Raw genomic sequence first — 21,286 nt, 5'->3', positions numbered from 1 at the left:
CTCCATCACCATCACTGGCAACCCATTCCATGCACTCAGCACTCTCTGCATCTCCTGATGTCTCCTCTGCATCTACTTCCAAGCACCTTAAAGCTGTGCCCTCTTTTGTAGCCATTTCAGCCCTGAGAAAAAGACTCTGACTATCCACGTGATCAATGCCTCTCATCATCTTATACACCTCTATCAGGTCAGCTCTCATCCTCCATCGCTCCAAAGAGAAAAGGCCAAGTTCTCTCAACCTATTCTCGTAAGGCATGCTCCCCAATCTGGGTAACATCCTTGTAAATCTCCTCTGCACCCTTTCTAGAGTTTCCACATCCTTCCTGTAGTGAGGTGACCAGAACTGAGCACAGTACTCCGAGTGGGTCTGACCAGGGTCCTATATAGCTGTAACATTACTTCTCGGCTCGTGAACTCAATCCCATGGTTGATGAAGGCCAATGCACCGTATGCCTTCTTAACCACACAGTCAACCTGCGCAGCAACTTAGAGTGTCCTATGGACACAGACCCCAAGATCCCTTTGAACATCTACACTGCCAAGAGTCTTATCATTAATATTATATTCTGCCATCATATTTGACCTACCAAAATGAACACCTCACACTTATCTGGGTTGAACTCTATCTGCCACTTCTCAGCCCAGTTTTGCATCCGATCAATGTCCTGCTATAACCTCTGACAGCCCTCCACACTATCTATAACACCCCCAACGTCTGTGTCATCAGCAAATTTACTAACCCATCCCTCCATTTCCTCATCCAGGTCATTTATAAAAGTCATGAAGAGTAAGGGTCCCAGAACAGATCCCTGAGGCACACCACTGGTCACCAACCTCCATATATGACCCATCTATAACAACTCTTTGCCTTCTGTGGGCAAGCCAATTCTGGATCCACAAATCAATTTCCCCTTGGATGCCATGCCTCCTTACTTTCTCAATAATCCTTGCATGGGGTAGCTTATCAAATGCGTTGCTGAAATCCATATACACTACATCTACTACTCTACCTTCATCAGTGTGTTTAATCACATCCTCAAAAGATTCAATCTGGCTCATAAGGCAGGACTTGCCATTGACAAAACCATGCTGACTATTCCTAATCATATTATGCTTCTCCAAATGATCATAAATCCTGCCTCTCAGGATCTTTTCCATCAACTTACTAACCACTGAAGTAAGAACCATGAAGTACATGTGGTCTTGTGTGAGAGATGAACAGAACGATAGCCCTCCAAATCAATTTGAACACAGCAATCTCCTTCACAGAGGAATGCTGTGTTAAAATCTGGAGTTTATTCCCTATTTTTCCAGCAAGACCATCAACTGCTCCAATCTTGTAAAACCACATATTTGTCTTCAATGAAGGTAGATTTTGATATCATGAAACATTATCAGTTTATAAATGATAGTGAGAAGCTACTTTACAGCCAAGCCTATCAGATATGCATGATATTTAGATAACTGTACGCTCAGAACATTGATATAGAATATTTCTTTTTAGCTCACATTTCTACTTTGCTGTGGAGATTCAAATTTCTGTGACAGCCCCAGAGACACATTTCATTTAACTACAGTGACAGATAAAGTCCAAAGTCTTGGAGGATGGTTAAATTTGTGCAGGACACATCATACTCAATAATATGTTTTTGATAAAATAGAAATATCAATTGACACAAAATCTACGTAAAATGACACTTTCTTCAGTCAGCAGGTCAAGATAAGTGACCGAGCAGAGCCAAGTAGTTTATGTTATGCTTGAATATTTTTATTGATCATAGAAATAACTTGGACTTGAGTTGTACTTAAGCAGAGATTTTTAAAGCACATACACAATTCTAAACAGAAAATGCTTCTGATGCTTAAAATGTGAAGCTACTGATTTTGTTACTTTTTATTTATTTACGTCTTTTTACCTGGCTCCATTATTTCCATTGTGATTTAATCTCTCCAGTTCTCCATCCCTTCATTCTATTTTCTCTTGTTTTCCTCTTCACTCGCATCTTTCATTTAAAAAATTTACATCCACAACTTTTTCCGGTTCTGAAAAAAGCACTTACACTTACACTTCCTCCCTTACCACCATTCAGGGCCCCAGACAGTCCTTCCAGGTGAGGCGACACTTCACTTGTGAGTCGGCTGGGCTGATATACTGCGTCCGGTGCTCCCGATGTGGCCTTCTATATATTGGCGAGACCCGACGCAGACTGGGAGACCGTTTTGCTGAACACCTATGCTCTGTCCGCCAGAGAAAGCAGGATCTCCCAGTGGCAACACATTTTAATTCCACGTACCATTCCCTTTCTGATATGTCTATCCACAGCCTCCTCTACTGTAAAGATGAAACCACACTCAAGTTGGAGGAACAACACATTATATTCTGTCTGGGTAGCCTCCAACCTGATGGCATGAACATTGACTTCTCTAACTTCCGTTAATGCCCCACCTCCCCCTTGTACCCCATCCGTTATTGCCCATCCTCTGGACTTCCCCCCTCCCCTTTTCTTTCTCCCTAGACCCCCTGTCCCATGATCCTCTCATATCCCTTTTGCCAATCACCTGTCTAGCTCTTGGCTCCATCCCTCCCCCTCCTGTCTTCTCTTATCATTTTGGATCTCCCCCTCCCCCTCCCACTTTCAAATCTCTTACTAGCTCTTCTGTCAGTTAGTCCTGACAAAGGGTCTCGGCCCGAAACGTCGCCTCTACCTCTTCCTATAGATGCTGCCTGGCCTGCTGTGTTCACCAGCAACTTTTATGTGTGTTGCTTGAAATTCCAGCATCTGCAGATTTCCTCGTGTTTGCGAAGTATATACATATACATCTTTTGCACTTCTTATGTAATGTAACACACACATGTACACATAATAATTAAAATTATTATGTATATATTTGCGCTTCTAATCTGCTAATTAAATTTGCTGACGACACTACATTGATTGGCCTTATCTCAAACAATACCGAGATGACCTATAGGAAAGAAGTCATCTCTCTGACACAGTGGTGTCAAGAAAACAACATCTCCCTCAAAGTCGCAAAAACAAAGGAGCTGGTTGTAGATTACAGGATGAATAGAGATGAGCTAACCCCTATTGACATCAATGGATCTGGGGTTGAGAGGGTGAACAGCTTTAAGTTCCTCAGCATCCACATCACCGAGGACCTCATGTGGTCTGTACACACTAGCTGTGTGGTGAAAAAGGCACAACAGCACCTCTTTCACCTCAGATGTTTGAGGAAGTTTGGTATGGGCCCCCAAATTCTAAGAACTTTCCACAGGAGCACAATTGAGAGCATCCTGACTGGCTGTATTACTGCCTGGTATTGGAACTGTACCTCCATTAATCTCAAGACTCTGCAGAGAGTGGTGTGGACAGCCCAGCACATCTGTAGTTGTGAACTTCCCATCATTCAGGACATTTACAAAGACAGGTATGAAAAAAGAGCCCAAAGGATCATTGGGGACCCAAGTCACCCCAACTACAATCTATTCTAGCTTCTACCATCCAGGAAATGGCACCACAGCATAAAAGCCAGGACCGACAGGCTCCGGGACAGCTTCTTCCACCATGCCATCAGACTGATGAATTCACGCTGATTTGAGTGTACTCTATGTTACATTGAGAGTTCTATTTACTATAAATTATTATAAATTACAATGATTGCGCTTTGCACATTTAGATGGAGATGTAACATGAAGATTTTCATTCCTCATGTATGTGATGTAAGAAATTCAATTAAATCATTCAAGTCAATTGAATAAGTATTGTAAAAAATTGAAATAAAAAAGTAGTGAGGTAGTATTCATGGATACAATGACCATTCAAAAATCAGATGGCAGAGGGGAAGAAGCTGTTCCTGTATTTTATGCAATTTACCAATTTGCTAATTTATTTTAAGTCAAGTTTTTAGATGCTGAAATGAGCTAGTTTTTGAGATGTGTTCAACAGATAGCAAAAGTGTGTAAGGACTGATCATCTTTCAGATATCCTAAATGTACTCACACAATATTGGAACACAGGGATGAAATAAGGACACATTGTGAAATGCCTGATGATTCATATCATCAGATTGGGGTCTATGGGGTGTCCAGGGAGGGGGAGAACCTCTGCTGAACGGGCTTGTCCTGTCCCCTGCAGGAGAGCTCATCCACCTTTGGTCCTCACCTGACACTTAGCTCTCAACTGTGGCTCTAAGTAGCAGATGGCATGTGGCAGCAACCACACCATGGTACTCTGCTTCAATAGGCAGGCTAAACCAGGTGAGGGTAGCCATTTAGCCTGAAATGCCAGTGAGATATCCTGGCATGCAAAGTCAGTTTCAGTGGACTGTGCAAATGAGATCAGCAGCCAGGAAGGTGCTTCTGCAGTGCTCCACAGAGACCAAAGGCCATGGTGAGGCACCGAAGATGTCCACTGCAGCCAAGGAAACCTCCAGTCATGATGATCACTTGTACCACTAGAATAGGGCTTCTGAGGTCAAGAGAGTGGAACTCTCCTTGTGCAACAACTTTTCCACTTAAAAATCTTTGCTGCACAGATTCCTATCATCATTGTTGAAATCAATAGACAACCAACAATGATTAAAATCTGGTTTCCACTCAATAAAATGTTTTAATTCCTTCTATGGAATAGATTGGTGAAGAGCATAAGAAAGAGCTATAGTTAATTAATTATCGGGACTATGCATTGTTAACCATAATTGCTTTGAACTTGTTTCATTGGCTTAGAGGTTCTCACACTTATACTAAAGTTGACCACCTGAGTTTGTCTCTGCTTTTTTGCCATTTCCATAGTGTTGGTTTGTCAACATTCCTGAAAAGAAAATGTAAAGCATGGTGTGCAAGGATACACCATTTCTTAAGAATCACAGTTATTTAGAATGAATGAGTTGGAAGCAGTGTCTTCAGTGCTATTGATTGTACCCAGTGAAGAGCACAAAGTTTAAGTGAAGACTTCATGCCCCTGATGATAAGTAACCTTACTTTAGGAAGATTATATGACATTAGCCTACACTCCAAGGACTAGTTTAGGTTCAACAGATTCAATAGGTACATTTATTGTCAGAGAAATGTATACAGTATACATTCTGAAATTCTTCTTTGCAAGCATCCATGAAAACAGAATGAATGAGAGTTAAACATCAGAACCCCAGAAGTTCCCCCCAGCTGCCCCGCTCCCATGTACATGTAGCAGCAAGGCAACGACCCCACACCAGCAAAAAAAACATCAGTACCTTCCACCGAGCAGTCAAGTGTGCAGCAAGGAATCAACACACAGACTTGCAGTACCTCAAAGACTACTCGTTCATCCAGTAATTCAATATACCACAGGCTCTCTTTCGCCCTAATAAAGGAAAAAGAGGCATTCCCGTTTTACAGCCGGAGGGGAGACATGACAAGCAACTTGTTTTTTCCAAGCTCTGCACCCGGAGTGTCACCCCCAGGGTTCAGGTCTCTAGACACATAGCCCACGGCAGCGAACCCTCTGCTCCTGATGTTCTGTGTTCTCCCGCGCCACCTCAGCCAGGGGTGCTGGCCTTGAATCAGCACATCACCAGAGCCATGAAAATCCGACACCCTGAAGGCACACTAGTCTTCCAGGCCCTGTCCTTGGGATATCAAAAAGCAGCAGGTCATGAGGCCCTGAGAGAAGGTCTTATTCCCGCAAAGAACCAAAGTCAGAGAGTAATTCCAGGTCAGAATCTTCAAAAGAAAAGGAAAAAAAGAGATATCAAAGATGGAAATAGAAGTACTCCACCATTTTAGTCTATTTTGAAGGGGTCTAGTTATTAAGATTCACAATTTCAAGGTAAGGAGTAGATGTTTCCAGGAAACAAAGCAAATTAAACACAGCTTATTTTAAAGTGAGGAATAATTCTTAACAGCAATTTATAATTCATCAAGGATTTCTCAACACAAGCTTAAAAAAATCAGAGTTGCAAACAAAACATTCACCCATCTCAGAAACCAAAGTAAAAGAATGAATTCTCTCCCTTCTCTGTCACTCTAACATTTATATATTTGTTAAATTAGTTGACATCATCTGATGTTTCTCAACTACATTATCAGGCCACATAGAGTGTTTATGTAGGCCAACATGGATCCCACTCTCTCTTTTGATTAAGTCAAGAAGATAAACAAACTATATTGGTTAGAAGCCAAAGAGAAAGCAAAGAATACATTTTGGAAGTTTAACCCATTGAACAACAAAGATCTTGAACATTGGGGAATTTTTGGTGCTGTGCTAAGAAGAAACTTAGTAAAGAGCAAACCTCTTAACCCTGGTTCCTCCTGCTGTGTTTAAAAAAGCTGAGGTTGGCAGTAAGCCTTTTCGAGGCCTGTAAAGTGAATATCCATCACATCAATAGCAGAGATAATGGTGGGGAAAAGGGAGAATACTGATAAATTTATTCATCCAGAGAATAGGAATGAATATCTAAGTGAGCAAAAATTAGCCTAAACAATTGAAAGAAATAAATATTATTAAGGTTAGAAACAGATGATCTGGGATTTTGTTAAAGAAAAGACCAGGCAAAAAGAGAGTATAAAATAGTCCAATTACTATCAAAATATTTTCAGCTAGATTCTTCTGTGTGCAGGTTGATTTAGTGAATCCACTTCAATAGAAAGAATGCAGAGAGGTAACATAACCTAGGAAGTGCAATTTTACAAGGCCTAAAGTACAGAGGTGACTGGCTATAGAATTCCAGGGATTGTTGAAAGTGGTAGAATAAGTTAGAAATTAGGGCACAAAGCATGTGGGACCACTGGGTTTATTATTAAAAGTGTTGAATACAAGAACTGCTTTTTGAAATAAATGGACAAAACTGGAGTCCCTGATTCTTAGGGAAAATGGAAGGCATAAAGGAGGCTGCAGGAACAATTATCGAAAAGCTTTTCTGGGAAAACTGAATTTAGTTACAGTACATAGACTGGAAGGGAGAAATAGAATGCCTTACATTACAAGGCCGTATGCCTGGGAAACACGGAAGAGGAAGGCAAAGAAGAAAATATATGGACACTGTGAAAGAACTAACAGATCTAAGTGTGCGAGATATCATTGACGCTGCGAGGAATCATTCGATGTGGAAAGCCATGATCGCCCAAGCATGTAATGCGCAAGGCACATGAAGAAGAAGAAGACATAGACTGGAGAAACTGCGAGTGAGCGCCATGAAACAGGATGTTGAAAAGATTATAGACATCTCCTTCTCAGGCACTGCCCTGAGGATAAACCGTGTCCTGTTTCCACTCCGTGTCTACAAATTCTGTGATTGAGGAGGGCAACGTGAAAACCAAAGGCAGCAGTTGCTTGATGGGGCAGGCAGGTTGGTAGGTAACTTGGATTGCTGTGCCCGTGAGCCAATGCTTTGATGAACAGTCTTAAGGTTCAAAAGTTCAAAGTAAATTTATTATCGAAGTGCATATATCTCACCATATACAACCCTGAGATCCATTTATTGTGGACATACTCAATACATCTAGAGAATAATAACCATAACAGAATCAATGAAAGACTGCTAAACTTGAGCATTCAACCAAAGTGCAGAAGACCACAAACTACAAATACAAAATTATAATATTAGATATTTAAGCAATAGACATTGAGAACATGAGGTGAAAAGTTTTTGAAAATGAGTCCATTGGTTGTGAGAATATTTCAATGATTTCCATGATGGGGCAAGTGAAATTGGGTGAAGATGTCCTCTTTGGTTCAGGAGCCTGATGGTTGAGGGGTAATAACTTCCTGAACCAAGTGGTGTGAGTCCTGAGGCTCCTGCACCTTCTTCCTGATGGCAGCAGTGAGAAGAAAACATGTCCTGGCTGGTGGGGGTTCCTGATGATGGATGCTGCTTTCCTGCAACAGTGTTTCATGTACATGTGCTCAATGGACTCTGATGGACTGAGCTGTATCTACTACATTTTTTTAGGATTTTTCGCTTAAAGGCACTGGTGTTTCCATTCCAGACTGTGATGCCGCCGGTCATTATACTCTCCACTGCATATCTATATAAGTCTGTCAAAGTTTTAGATGTCATACAGAATCTCACACAAACTCCTAAGGATGTAGAGGTACCGCTGTGCTTTCTTTATCATTGCAAGCATGTGCTGACCCCAGGACAGGTCCTCCGAAATAATAACTCCACAGAATTTAAAGTTGCTGACCTTCTCCATCTCCGATCCTCTGATGAGGACTGGCTGATAGACCTCTGATTTCCTTCTCCTGAAGTCATTAACAGCTCCTTGGTCTTGCTGACATTGAATAAGAGGCTGTTGCTTGGGCACCACTCAGCCAGATCTTCAATCTCCCTCCTATCTGCTGATTTGTCACCATCTGTGATAGTGTTTTCATCAGCAAACTTGAAAATGGCAATTGAGCTGTGATTAGCCACACAGTTATAAGTGTAAAGCAAGTAGAGCAGGTGCCTCGTAGTGCACCTGTGCTGATGGAGATTGAGAAGGAAATGTTATTGCCTATCTGAAATAACTGTGGTTTGCAAATGAGGAAATCAAGGATCCAATTACACAAAGAGATGTTGAGGCCAAGTTTTTGGAGCTTAGTTATAAGTTTTGAGGGGATGATGGTATTGAATGCTGAGCTGCAGTTGATAAAGTGCTTCCTGATGTCCAGATGTTCCAGGGTTGACTGAAGAGCAAATAAGATGGCACTTGCAGTAGACCTATTGATCCAAAAACAAATTGGAGCATATCTAAGTCCCTTCTCAGCAGGAGTTGACATGTTTCATCACCAACCACTCAACCTCTCTGTTGGGGCTTGTGATGATTCCCCCATGTTTATTCCTTCTCCAGAGCAGAGAGAAAAGCTATTCCTATTGGAGTTAGGATTAAAAATTAGAGGATATTGTATAAATGTCTTAGATAAAAGTTCCGAAGATAAAATGAAGAAAAAATATTTTATACAGCAGGATTACGAGGGGTGATTGATAAGTCTGTGGCCTAAGGTAGAAAGAGTCAATTTTAGAAAACATAGCACATTTATTTTTCCTACATTTATACACTTAGTCCAGCATCATGGAGCACATAGATCCCTCCTTTGCAGAAGTCGGCGTCTTGATTCTCCAGAAAGTGGTCCACAACAGAGGTGATTGATAAGTTTGTGGCCTAAGGTAGAAGGAGATGAGTTATTAATTTCAAACTTCCTGCATTTTCACTCAAAGAGTTGAACTGCACGTGCGTGTAACAAGAGCTATATAACTCATCTCCATCTAGATTAGGCAACAAACCTATCAATCACCCCTGCTGTGGACCACCTGAAGATCCAAGATGCTCTTGTTACATACACGTGCAGCTCAACTCTTTGAGTGATAATGCAGAAAGTTGGAAGTTAATAACTCATCTCCTTCTACCTCAGGCCACAAACTTATCAATCACCCGTGCTGTGGACTACTGCTACAAAGAGGGCATCCTTATGCTCCGCGACTGTTGGACTAAGTGTCTACATGTAGAAGGGGACCATGTTGAAAAATAAATGTGCTAGGTTTTCTAAAATTGACTCCTTCTACCTCAGGCCACAAACTTATCAATCACCCCTCGTCATATCTAGCCTAGTCTGCTTTAATGGTGATAGTTGTTGAAGCGGGGGAGGGGTAAGTGGGAGTTGTGGAGGTAGTAGTCAACATGTCAAAAAAGTGTACTTTAATAAGTATTTTAAAGGAAGAATGCTGCAGAGCTCTAGGAATGTTTTGGGGAGAGGAGAGCATTGGAATAATTGGATTGCTCCTGGAAAGTGCCAAGAGAAGCTCTCTCTTTAACCTCCTTCCATGCAATGAGTTTTCTGCGATCCCATTGTACTGTCACTTTGTAATGTACTTGCATTAAATATCCACTCATCCATGCAAACTGTACCATGTAAATTCACCAAATGCAGTTTTTCACCTCAATGGGATTAATTTCATAATCTGTCCTGAGTAGTGTTTCACAAATGTAAGCATGACTTGAAAATACCTTTAAATCTCCATGATCAGTCACATAATAAGCAACTCCTATTGCCATGTCAGCAAGAATTATGACAGCAGAAACTAAATTTGATTATCATCATCATCATCAGGTGCCATGCCCAGTTTGAGCTTTGACTGCCATGGCCCACACACTCCTGTTTCGGGTCAAGTGGATCAATTCATTGGTATTCATTTCCAGTTCTCTGGCTGCTGTCTCCATCATCATTTGTCTTTGTCTTCCTCTTGCTTTCTTCCCTTCAACCTTTCCCATAATTTCTGTGCATTCTAACTCCTCTTTCCTAATCACATCTCCAATGAAGCCACATTGCCTTTTCATGATCTCATACATTATTTCTCTTTTTGTGTTTGCTCTGTTCATGACATCCTCATTAGATATTCGTTTTGTCCATGATATTCTTTGCATCCTCCTCAAAAACCACATCTGTGCTGCTTCAATTCATTTTCTCATGTTGTCCAACATTCTGAGCCATATAACATAACTAGATAAACATAACATTTCAGTGCTCTGAGGTGGGTTATCATGCCTAGTTTAGTGTTAGTCAGTATACTCTTCATTCTCGTAAAGGTGCCTTTTACCATCTCTATTCTGCTTTTGATGTCCATGTCGCACCTGCCATCTGATCTCACCCAGCTTCCTAAGTGGCAAAAGTTCTGGAATTGTTTTATGTCTTCCCCATTTATTCTCAGCCTACAGATAGGATTCTCCTTCTTTCTGGATATCCTTTTTTGTTTGTTTTATAGATGTATACACGGTGACTACACAAAAGCATTTGATAAAGTGAAGCACAGTAAGTTATTCAAAATATTACAGGGAACTCTAGATCGAGATTCGAAGGACCTCCGCCTAATCAGAAATCTGTACAAGGAACAAACTGACGCTGTAAGAATAGATAGAGAAGTGAGTCAGTTTACAAAAATCAAAAGAGGCGTTAGACAAGGGTGTGTTTTCTCCCCTGATTTGTTTAATGTGTGCAGTGAAACAATATTACAAAAAAATAAGAGATATTTTGGGAATCAAAGTTGGCAGTGAAAACATCAATAATTTTAGATATGCGGATAACACTGTGTTAGTTGCAAGTACGGAGGAAGAACTACAAAATTTAATTGATATAGTTGTTGAAGAAGGTGCAAAAATGGGTCTATCTATCAATTGCAAAATTTGATTATACCATCACCTTCAGGGCAAGATATTGAGTTTCAACAATAATAAATCAGCCATTGTTATGATAAGCAAGGTGAAAAGTACTTGTTTAAGAGATTTGTGGTTTTTTTTAATGGTGCAGTTTCCATTACTGGGCTGGAAAAGCCAAACATTCGTTATTGATTCCATACATCAAGATATGGACATCTAACCTGAAGGCTTTTGCATTAATTTTTAATTCGTGAATTTTTAGAAAGTGTTGTGCAATGCTACATTTGTCATTATGCATGTGTATGGGGATTAGTTTTTATTCTTTTACAAGGCTTTGAGAAATGAAAGTAGGCATTATTGTTTGATGAGCTCCACCAAATGACCTTTCAAGAAATAGGTGACAATTTTTGCAGAAAAAGAAGAAAACTCTGGGCACCACAGTTAGTGTGAGACTATTACAGCTTGGGGCTTTTGGATTTCAGTTCTGGCACTGTTCTGTAAGAAGTCTCTTTACATCTTCACTGTGGAATGTTTGGGTTTTCCCTGGGTGCCCCAGTTTCCTCCTACAGTCTAAAGATGAATCAGGATAGATTAATTGGTTATTGTAAGTGGTCCCGTGATTAGGTTAGGTTTAATCAGGGTTATGGGGTTACTGGGGTGGTGTGTCTGGAAGGGACTACTCCATGATATAGCGCTAAATAAATAAATAAATAAATAAATAAATAAATAAATAAAAACTCTCAGCAATATTACATTTATCTTATGGTCTATGGCCTTATCTGTCTTTAGCAACAATCAAATGAAACACATATACATTTTTTAAAAAAATCTTGAATTTATGTAGTGTCTTTCTCATAGTAGTAACAGAGCAGCAGCTGAACAGGTGGACTAAACACTTTGAAGTTCTGCTGAAAACGTTTGCACTTCTAAACCTACCTGACATCCCTCCAGCCAATGAACTGCAACAAGCCTTCCAGAAGGAGATCAGGAAAGTAATAAAGCTGCTAAAAGATGCTAAAGCAGCTCATCCAATTGACATTGCTGGAAAAGCTCTCAAAGCTTACCTGGACACTACAGTAGAGGTGCTGCACCCTCTCATTCAGAAGATCTGGACAAAAGCGCAAATTCCAATGGAGTGGAAAGAGTGCTACCTCGTCAAGATTCCAAAGAAGGGAGACCACAGCAGCTGCTCCAACTACAGAGGCAACTACTCTTGCAGTCCCAGGAAAAGTCTTTTGCAAGATAATGCTTGTCAGTCCCAGGAAAGGTCTTCTACAGGATAATACCAGAAAGGATGAAGGGGCAGGATGCTGTAAATGATTAAGCAGTTATCTGCAAGATTATTCTGCTGGCAAAGGTATAGACCCTGGAAAATAAAATCGAAGACTTCAAAGCAAGATTGCTGTACCAGAGTTTGCACCAGGGACTGATGTGATTTTTGTTTTACAGAGACTTAGATATCCCTCATCATTCTGGTCCAGTGATACAGCTCGATTGCTTCACAATTCATTGCCGATAGAACTCCCGAGTGTTTCAAAGGCAAAGGAGGTAGAAAACACTTTATGATTAACTCCTTCTGTTGTTCAAATGTGGCAGTTCTATCTCAGTCCGGCTCAGTAGATCTGAAACATCTCGCACTCAAGTGTCATCCATTTTATCTGCTGTAGGAGTTGTCAGACATCATCTTGGTAGCCATGTGCATCCCACCTCAGATCCGTGTCAAACAGGCTCTAGATGAACTAATCAACACAATAAATGGGCATGGAACAGTGAATCCTGATGCCCTCCCTATCATTTTGGGGGATTTTAAACAGGCCAGCTTGAAAAAAATCTCTAAATAACTATCCATAGAACTATAGAACCATAGAAACTACAACACAGAAACAGGCCCTTTGGCCCTTCTTGGCTGTGCCGAACCATTTTCTGCCTAGTTCCACTGACCTGCACACGGACCATATCCCTCCATACACCTCCCATCCATGTATCTGTCCAATTTATTCTTAAATGTTACAAAAGAACCCGCATTTACCACCTCGTCTGGCAGCTCATTCCATACTCCCACCACTCTCTGTGTGAAGAAGCCCCCCCTAATGTTCCCTTTAAACATTTCCCCCCTCACCCTTAACTCATGTCCTCTGGTTTTTTTCTCCCCTTGCCTCAGTGGAAAAAGCCTGCTTGCATTCACTCTATCTATACCCATCATAATTTTATATACCTCTATCAAATCTCCCCTCATTCTTCTACGCTCCAGGGAATAAATTCCTAACCTATTCAACCTTTCTCTGTAACTGAGTTTCTCAAGTCCTGGCAACATCCTTGTAAACCTTCTCTGCACTCTTTCAACCTTATTTATATCCTTCCTGTAATTTGGTGACCAAAACTGAACACAATACTCCAGATTCGGCCTCACCAATGCCTTATACAACCTCATCATAACATTCCAGCTCTTATACTCAATACTTTGATTAATAAAGGCCAATGTACCAAAAGCTCTCTTTGCGACCCTATCTACCTGTGACGACACTTTTAGGGAATTTTGTATCTGTATTCCCAGATCCCTCTGTTCCACTGCACTCCTCAGTGCCTTACCATTAACCCTGTATGTTCTACGTTGGTTTATCCTTCCAACGTGCAATACCTCACACTTGTCAGTATTAAACTCCATCTGCCATTTTTCAGCCCATTTTTCCAGCTGGTCTAAGTCCCTCTGCAGGCTCTGAAAACATTCCTCACTGTCTACTACACCTCCAATATTTGTATCATCAGCAAAGTTGCTGATCCAATTTACCACATTATCATCCAGATCATTGATATAGATGACAAATAACAATGGACCCAGCACTGATCCCTGTGGCACACCACTAGTCACAGGCCTCCACTCAGAGAAGCAATTTTCTACCACCACTCTCTGGCTTCTTCCATCGAGCCAATGTCTAATCCAATTTACCACCTCTCCATGTATACCTAGCGACTGAATTTTCCTAACTAACCTCCCATGCGGGACCTTGTCAAAGGCCTTACTGAAGTCCATGTAGACAATATCCACTGCCTTCCCTTCATCCACTTTCCTGGTAACCTCCTCGAAAAACTCCAACAGATTGGTCAAACATGACCTACCACGCACAAAGCCATGTTGACTCTCCCTAATAAGCCCCTGTCTATCCAAATGCTTGTAGATCCTGTCTCTTAGTACTCCCTCCAATTACTTAGCTACTACTGACGTTAAACTCACTGGCCTATAATTTCCCGGATTACTTTTCGATCCTTTTTTAAACAACGGAACAACATGAGCCACTCTCCAATCCTCCGGCACTTCACCCGTAGACAGCGATATTTTAAATATTTCTGCCAGGGCCCCCGCAATTTCAACACTAGTCTCCTTCAGGGTCCGAGGGAACACCCTGTCAGGTCCCTGGGATTTATCCACTTTAATTTTCCTCAAGACAGCAAGCACCTCCTCCTTTTCAATCTGTACAGTTGCCATGGTCTCACTACTTGATTCCCTCAATTCTATAGATTTCAAAGCCAGCTTCCTTAGTAAATACAGATGCAAAAAACCTATTTAAGATCTCCCCTATTTCCTTTGGTTCCGCACAAAGCTGACCACTCTGATCTTCAAGAGGACCAATTTTATCCCTTACATCCTTTTGGTCTTAATATACTGTAAAAGCTCTTTGGATTATCCTTCACTTTGACTGCCAAGGCAACCTCATGTCTTCTTTTTGCCCTCCTGATTTCTTTCTTAAGTATTTTCTTGCACTTCTTATACTCCTCAAGCACCTGATTTACCCCCTGTTTCCTATACATTTCATACGACTCCCTCTTCACCAACATATAACTTGCGGAACTACAGGATCCAACACCTGGACCACTGTTATAATACCATCAGCAGTGCCTACCATGCCACCCCATGCCCACACTTTGAAAAGTCTGATCACCTGGCTGTACTTCTGCTCCTCAGTGGCGGCAGAGACTGTAGACTGCAGCATCAGTGGAGAGGGTCAAGAAGATATGGACAAGGCAGGCACAGGAGCACTTACAGGAATGCTTTTAATCAGTGGGATGAACAGTATTCAGGGATTCATCTTCAAGTCTGAATGAATATGCCATGGTTGTCACTGACCATTGAAACCTTTGTGGATAAGTGTGTACCCATGAGAACATACCATACATACCCAGATCAAAAGCCATGGATGAACTGGGAGATTTGTAGCCCGCGGAGAGCTGGATCTGTGGCATTCAAGTCTAGTGATCAGCGATTATATAAGATAGCTGAGTACGGTCTACGGAGGGCTACCTCCAGAACAAAAGAACAATTATGATTGAGGTTAGAGGCAAAATCAGATGCACATCAGCTCTGGCAGGGAGTGCAGATCATTACTTCCTACAAAGCAAAACCCAACATCATGAACGGCTGTGATGCCTCACTACCAGACAACCTCAATGCCTTTTATGCTTGCTTTGAAAGAAGGAATAAAACTACTGCTATGAGGGTACCCGCAGCATCCAGTGACGCTCTAATCTCTGTCTCAGAGGCCAACAGGAAAACGTCTTTCAAGAGGGTAGTAGGGCTCTAAAAACCTATGCCAACCAACTGGTAGGTGTGTTCAAAGACGTTTTCAATCTCTCATTGCTACAGTCTAATGCTCCCATCTGCTTCAGAAAGGCAACAACTAGTGTCTAATAAGAGCTGTCTCAACAATTATTATCCAGTAGCACGGGGATCCAAATCCATGGGGGTGAAATGCTTTGAGAGGTTAGTTATGGCTAGAATCAACTCCTGTCTAAGCAAGGACCTGGACCCACTACAATTTGCCTTTTGTCACAATAGGTTTACAGTGGATGCGATCTCGTTGTTCCTTCATGTGGCTTTGGACCACCTGTACAATACTAATTTTTACATCAGGCTGATATTGTTTGTCTACAGCTCAGTGTTTAACACAATCATTCCTACAGTTCTGATCAAAACGCTCCAAAACCTGGGCCTCTGTACTTCCCGCTGCGATTGGATCCTCAACTTCCTCACCAGAAGAGTACAGTATGTGCATCTCTAGCTTGTTGGCAATCAGCACTAGTGCACCTCAAGAATGTGGGCTTAGCCGACTGCTCTCCTCTCTCTACGCCTGTGACTATGGGGCTAGACAAAGCTCAAATGCCATCTATAAATTTGCTGATGACACAACTATTGCTGGCTGAATTTCAGATGGTGACAAGAAGACATACAGGGCAGCTCAGCTCGTTCAGTGGCGTTGCAGCAACAACCTCGCACTCAACATCAGTAAGGCCAAAGGTTTGCGTGTGGATTTCAGAAAAGGTAAGACAAGGGAACAGACAGCAGACCTCGTCGAGGGATCAGAAGTGGAAAGGGTGAACAATGTCACTTCCTGGGTGTCAGCATCTCCGAGAATCTGTCTTGGGCCACACATATCAATGCAGTTACAAAGAAGGCATGACAACAGCTATATTTCATTTGGAGATTGAGGAAATTTGGTATGTTACCAAAGACCCTCATACATATGTACCATGGAGAGCATTATAACTGGCTGCATCACTGTCTGGTATGGGGCGGGGGGGGGTACAATGCACAGGGTTGAAATTAGCTGCAGAAAGTTGTAAACTCAGTCAGCTTTATCATGGCCAGTAGCCTCCCCAGCATTTAGAACATCTTCAAGGAGCGATACCACAAAAAGGCAGTATCCACTATGACGCCAAACCAAGTTATCAGAAGATTGATGCTGATGAGAGAGATAAGGGAGACAATGGAGAAACATTCAAAATGCTAATAAGAGAGAAGAGAGAGATTAACGAGAAAGAAACACATTTCAGAATATTGACAGACCGGTTGCTTTGAACCTGAACTGTCTGAAGTTTGATGGACAGGTGATACCCCAGCAGGGGGATAAAAAGAACAGGTTCGCTAAGGCGCGGGATTCCACAAGATCACAAGATAGCGAGACCCTGGAAGAGCGGTGTGCCTCCACAAGTTGGTAGAAGTTTGGAGGTCTGGTTCGCAGGAACCAACCGTAGACTCACAGGGTGTAAAGGTACGATCGGTGGGAACCTGCTGTGTGTGTGTCCCCTTGCCTGGGTGCCGGGTTCACCGCGGAACAACGGTCGTATCCGTAACGGAGGGGTCACAATCGGTGACCACAGATGACATAAAAGGGTCCGCCCGAAACCACCTGTGAACATCAAAGGTCTGCTGAATCCAATTTGCATAATCTCTCTCTCTCTCCAACGGCACAAGAGCGATTACTGCGAACTGTACTAAGCTGAACTGAACTCTGCGTCACTTGAGACTGATCATTTTACCCCTATACTGCGATAGAGCTTGGTTGATTCCTATTACCCTAGTTCTGTGTATATGTGTGTTTTATCATTGCTAACCTGTTGCAGTTATATCCTTACGATTAGAGTACTGCGTTGCTTATTTCTTTAATAAAACTTTATTGGTTTCTGTTAACCAGACTCCAACTAAGTGGTCCATTTCTGCTGGTTTGGCAACCCAGTTACAGGGTACGTAACACCACCATAATGGACCCCGATCACCCAGGACATGTCCTCTTCTCATTGTCCTCATTATTACCATCAGGGAAGAGCTATGGGGGCCTGATGGCACACAGTCAACAATTCAGGAATAGCTTCTTTCCCTCTGTCATCAGATTTCTGAAAGGACATTGGAGCCATAAACAGTACCTTACTACTTTTTTTCTCATTTTGCACTACTTATTTAATTATAAATATATATTTACAGTAATTTACAATTTGTATTATTGTAAATTGTATTGATGAGGATAGTGAATTGGTTGGCAGACAGGAAGCAAAAAGTGGGAATAAACAGGACCTTTTCAGAATGGCAGGCAGTGACTAGTGGGGTACCGCAAGGCTCAGTGCTGGGACCTCAGTTGTTTACAATATATATTAATGACTTGGATGAGGGAATTAAATGCAGCATCTCCAAGTTTGCGGATGACACGAAGCTGGGTGGCAGGGTTAGCTGTGAGGAGAATGCTAAGAGGATGCAAGGTGACTTGGATAGGTTAGGTGAGTGGGCAAATTCATGGCAGATGCAATTTAATGTGGATAAATGAGAGGTTATCCACTTTGGTTGCAAGAACAGGAAAACAGATTATTATCTGATTGGTGGCTGATTAGGAAAAGGGGAGGTACAACGAGACCTGGGTGTCATTGTACACCAGTTATTGAAAGTGGGCATGCTGGTACAGCAGGCGGTGAAAAAGGCGAATGATATGCTGGCATTCATAGCAAGAGGATTTGAGTACAGGAGCAGGGAGGTACTACTGCAGTTGTACAAGGCCTTGGTGAGACCACACCTAGAATATTGTGTGCAGTTTTGGTCCCCTAATCTGAGGAAAGACATTCTTGCCATAGAGGGAGTACAAAGAAGGTTCACCGGATTGATTTCTGAGATGGCAGGTCTTTCATATGAAGAAAGACTGGATCGGCTAGGCTTATACTCTCTGGAATTTAGAAGATTGAGGGGGGATCTTATTGAAATGTATAAAATTCTAAAGGGAGTGGACAGGCTAGATGTAGGAAGATTGTTCCCGATGTAGGGGAAGTCCAGAATGAGAGGACACAGTTTGAGGATAAAGGGGAAGCCTTTTAGGACTGAGATGAGTAAAAACTTCTTCACACAGAGAATGGTGAATCCGTGGAATTCTCTGCCACAGGAAACAGTTGAGGCCAGTTCATTGGCTATATTTAAGAGGGAGTTAGATAAGGCCCTTGTGGCTAAAGGGATCAGGGAGTATGGAGAGAAGGCAGGTACAGGGTTCTGAGTTGGATGATCAGCCATGATCGTACTGAATGGCGGTGCAGGCTTGAAGGGCCGAATGGCCTACTCCTGCACTTATTTTCTATGTTTTTATGTTTCTATGTATTGCAAACTACTGCTCCTGCATAACAACAAATTTCATGTCATGCCAGTGACATTAAGACTGATTCTGAACAGATCAGATACTGACCAAGTAGCCACATTATGCAGCATAGTCAAGAAATCACGAGTGGATTTCATTTCTGTACATCAACTTCGTTGACAATAAAAAAAAGCTTTCAATGACGTAGACAGAGAGACCCTGTGGAGAATCTTGTGGCTCTATGGAGTGCCAGGCGAGATGGTCAGACTGGTCAAGAATTTTTACGAGGGAATGTCCTGCAGAGTCAATCATAGCATACCAGCAACTTTCATTTGAAGACAAGAGTCTGGCCAGGGTGCATGATGTCTCCTTTCTTGTTCCTTCTGGTCATAGACTGGATCATGAAGACATCTGCAGCACAGAATAGAATTGGGATCCAGTGGCCCCTATAAAAACAACTGGAAGACATCGGCTTCGCCGATGATATAGCTCTCTTGTCCCATGTTAGAGTGGATTCTTTTGGGGTAGATGATTTTTTAACACTTAAATGACTTTGGCCACCAGACTTCTATTTTAACTGTTTGACAAAGGACTGTGGATTGAGTCCACCACAATGGGCTTCCTAAAAGGTGTAAATACCAAATGCTTCTGATGCCTGATGCTGTAGTTTTCAAGGCAGTATCACCTATACATTATAAATATTAATTGTATGAATTGTCTTCTATGTTAGCACGGGAAATGCCAAATAAATGTATTGTAGACTTAACTTACATTCCTAAAGGCTGTAGGTACCAACCCAGACATATTGGCATCAGGAGGAAACGATGGTGTGAGATTTTGTATGTAGCTTCAATAGGAAGCATTGTCTATGCATTGTCTGTAACTTTTTAAGTAGCGATTGCCTTTGTGTTTAGCATATAAATATCGAGCCCACATTTTAGCTAGCAGACCTTTCTTCGGAAAGCGTCTCCGTCCGTAAGATGCCTGCTGTACCTTGTTGTGTCAAATAAAGAAGCTGCTTTGTATCTACCAGTGACTCTGTCTCTCCGGTAATTTCACCCACGCTACAACATCCCATACCCATAAGCAGATGCAAGATAAAAAACAAGAGACTTGGCAACCACATTAGCACAAGTGGGTCTTAAGATCCACAGGAAAAACTCAACCTTTGTTGACCCAGTCACTCTAAAGGGAAATCCACTTGAAGAGCGAGAAGCCTTCACCTACGGTATCTAGGTAGTGTCATTGACAGGCAGGGCGGCACTGAGGTAGATATCAATAGAAGGAACAGCAAAGCTAGGGTAGCCTTCATCCAGCTCAAGAACATCTGGTGCTCCAGTGTGCTGTCGCAGCATACTGAGATCAGGCTATTCAACACCAACATGAGATCAGTCCTCTCATACAGAGCAGAAACTTAGAGGACAACAAAGACTATTATTAGGAAAGGACAAACCTTTATTAATACCTGTCTCAATTCTCTCAATCCATTGGCCAGAAGTCATCAGCAAAATTGATCTACGGCAGAGAATGCACCAGCTGGCAGCGAAAGAAGAATTAAGGAAAAGAAGAATGGGATGGATAAGCTTAGTATCAATATTACCAGCTGGCTGGTGGCGATTTGGCATCAGCGCAGGACTTCGGGGCGAGAGGTCCTGAGTTCCATTCCAGCCAGCACCCTTGCACGCTCTCCATCTGTGCTAGGTTAAGAGCTGGTGATCTCTTAAAAAAATACTCACCCGGCAGAAGGCAATGGCAACCCACTGCTGTAACTTGCCTTGTACATGATTTCTCAATTTGTTAGAGCAGCGTGGGAAATTGCCTGCTAACCGGAAAATTCCGGATGCGACATACCTTTTTTTTATCAACATTACCAGACAAGCACTAACGTGGAATCCCCAGAGAAAACAGAAGCAAGGCGGGCCAAAGAATATCTGGCGATGTGACCTTGAAGGTGACACCGAGAAGATGGCTACACCTAGGGTCAACTTGAAAGATGCCCAGGACAGAGGAATCTGGCAAGCTTCTGTCAGCAGCCTATGCCCCAGGAGGAGTAATGGGATTAACTACCTAATTTACTTTCTCATAGTAAGGTGTCTCATGATGCTGCACAGGAGTTTTTCAGAGAAACAAAATAACATTTAAGGAATATTTCACAGAGTAAAACAGCTGATCAAAAGTTAGGTTTTAAAGAGTGTCTTTAAGAAATGTGAGGCAGAGAGGTGGAAACGTAAAGCTCTAAAGGTGAACACTTAGTGCCCAAGGAAGTTTCTATCCTACTGTCATAAGACTATCAAAT

The 21,286-nt window shown here is 42.0% G+C and overlaps 1 long non-coding RNA gene across 1 annotated transcript in view; it reads right to left on the bottom strand.

Annotated features, from left to right (window-relative positions):
• Nucleotides 1-5,668: 5,668 nt before the first annotated feature.
• Nucleotides 5,669-21,286, bottom strand: part of LOC134342419 (uncharacterized) — a 311,924-nt gene continuing 296,306 nt past the window's right edge. Inside the window, exon 3 of the long non-coding RNA XR_010017021.1 lies at nucleotides 5,669-5,701. This is a non-coding gene — a long non-coding RNA (uncharacterized LOC134342419). The remainder of the gene's footprint in view (nucleotides 5,702-21,286) is intronic.

The sequence above is a fragment of the Mobula hypostoma genome, chromosome 1 (genome assembly GCF_963921235.1).
Source record: "Mobula hypostoma chromosome 1, sMobHyp1.1, whole genome shotgun sequence".
Lineage (NCBI taxonomy): Eukaryota > Metazoa > Chordata > Chondrichthyes > Myliobatiformes > Myliobatidae > Mobula > Mobula hypostoma.
Note: the sequence above shows the minus strand (reverse complement) of the source record. Positions and strands in the feature narration are given on the sequence as shown.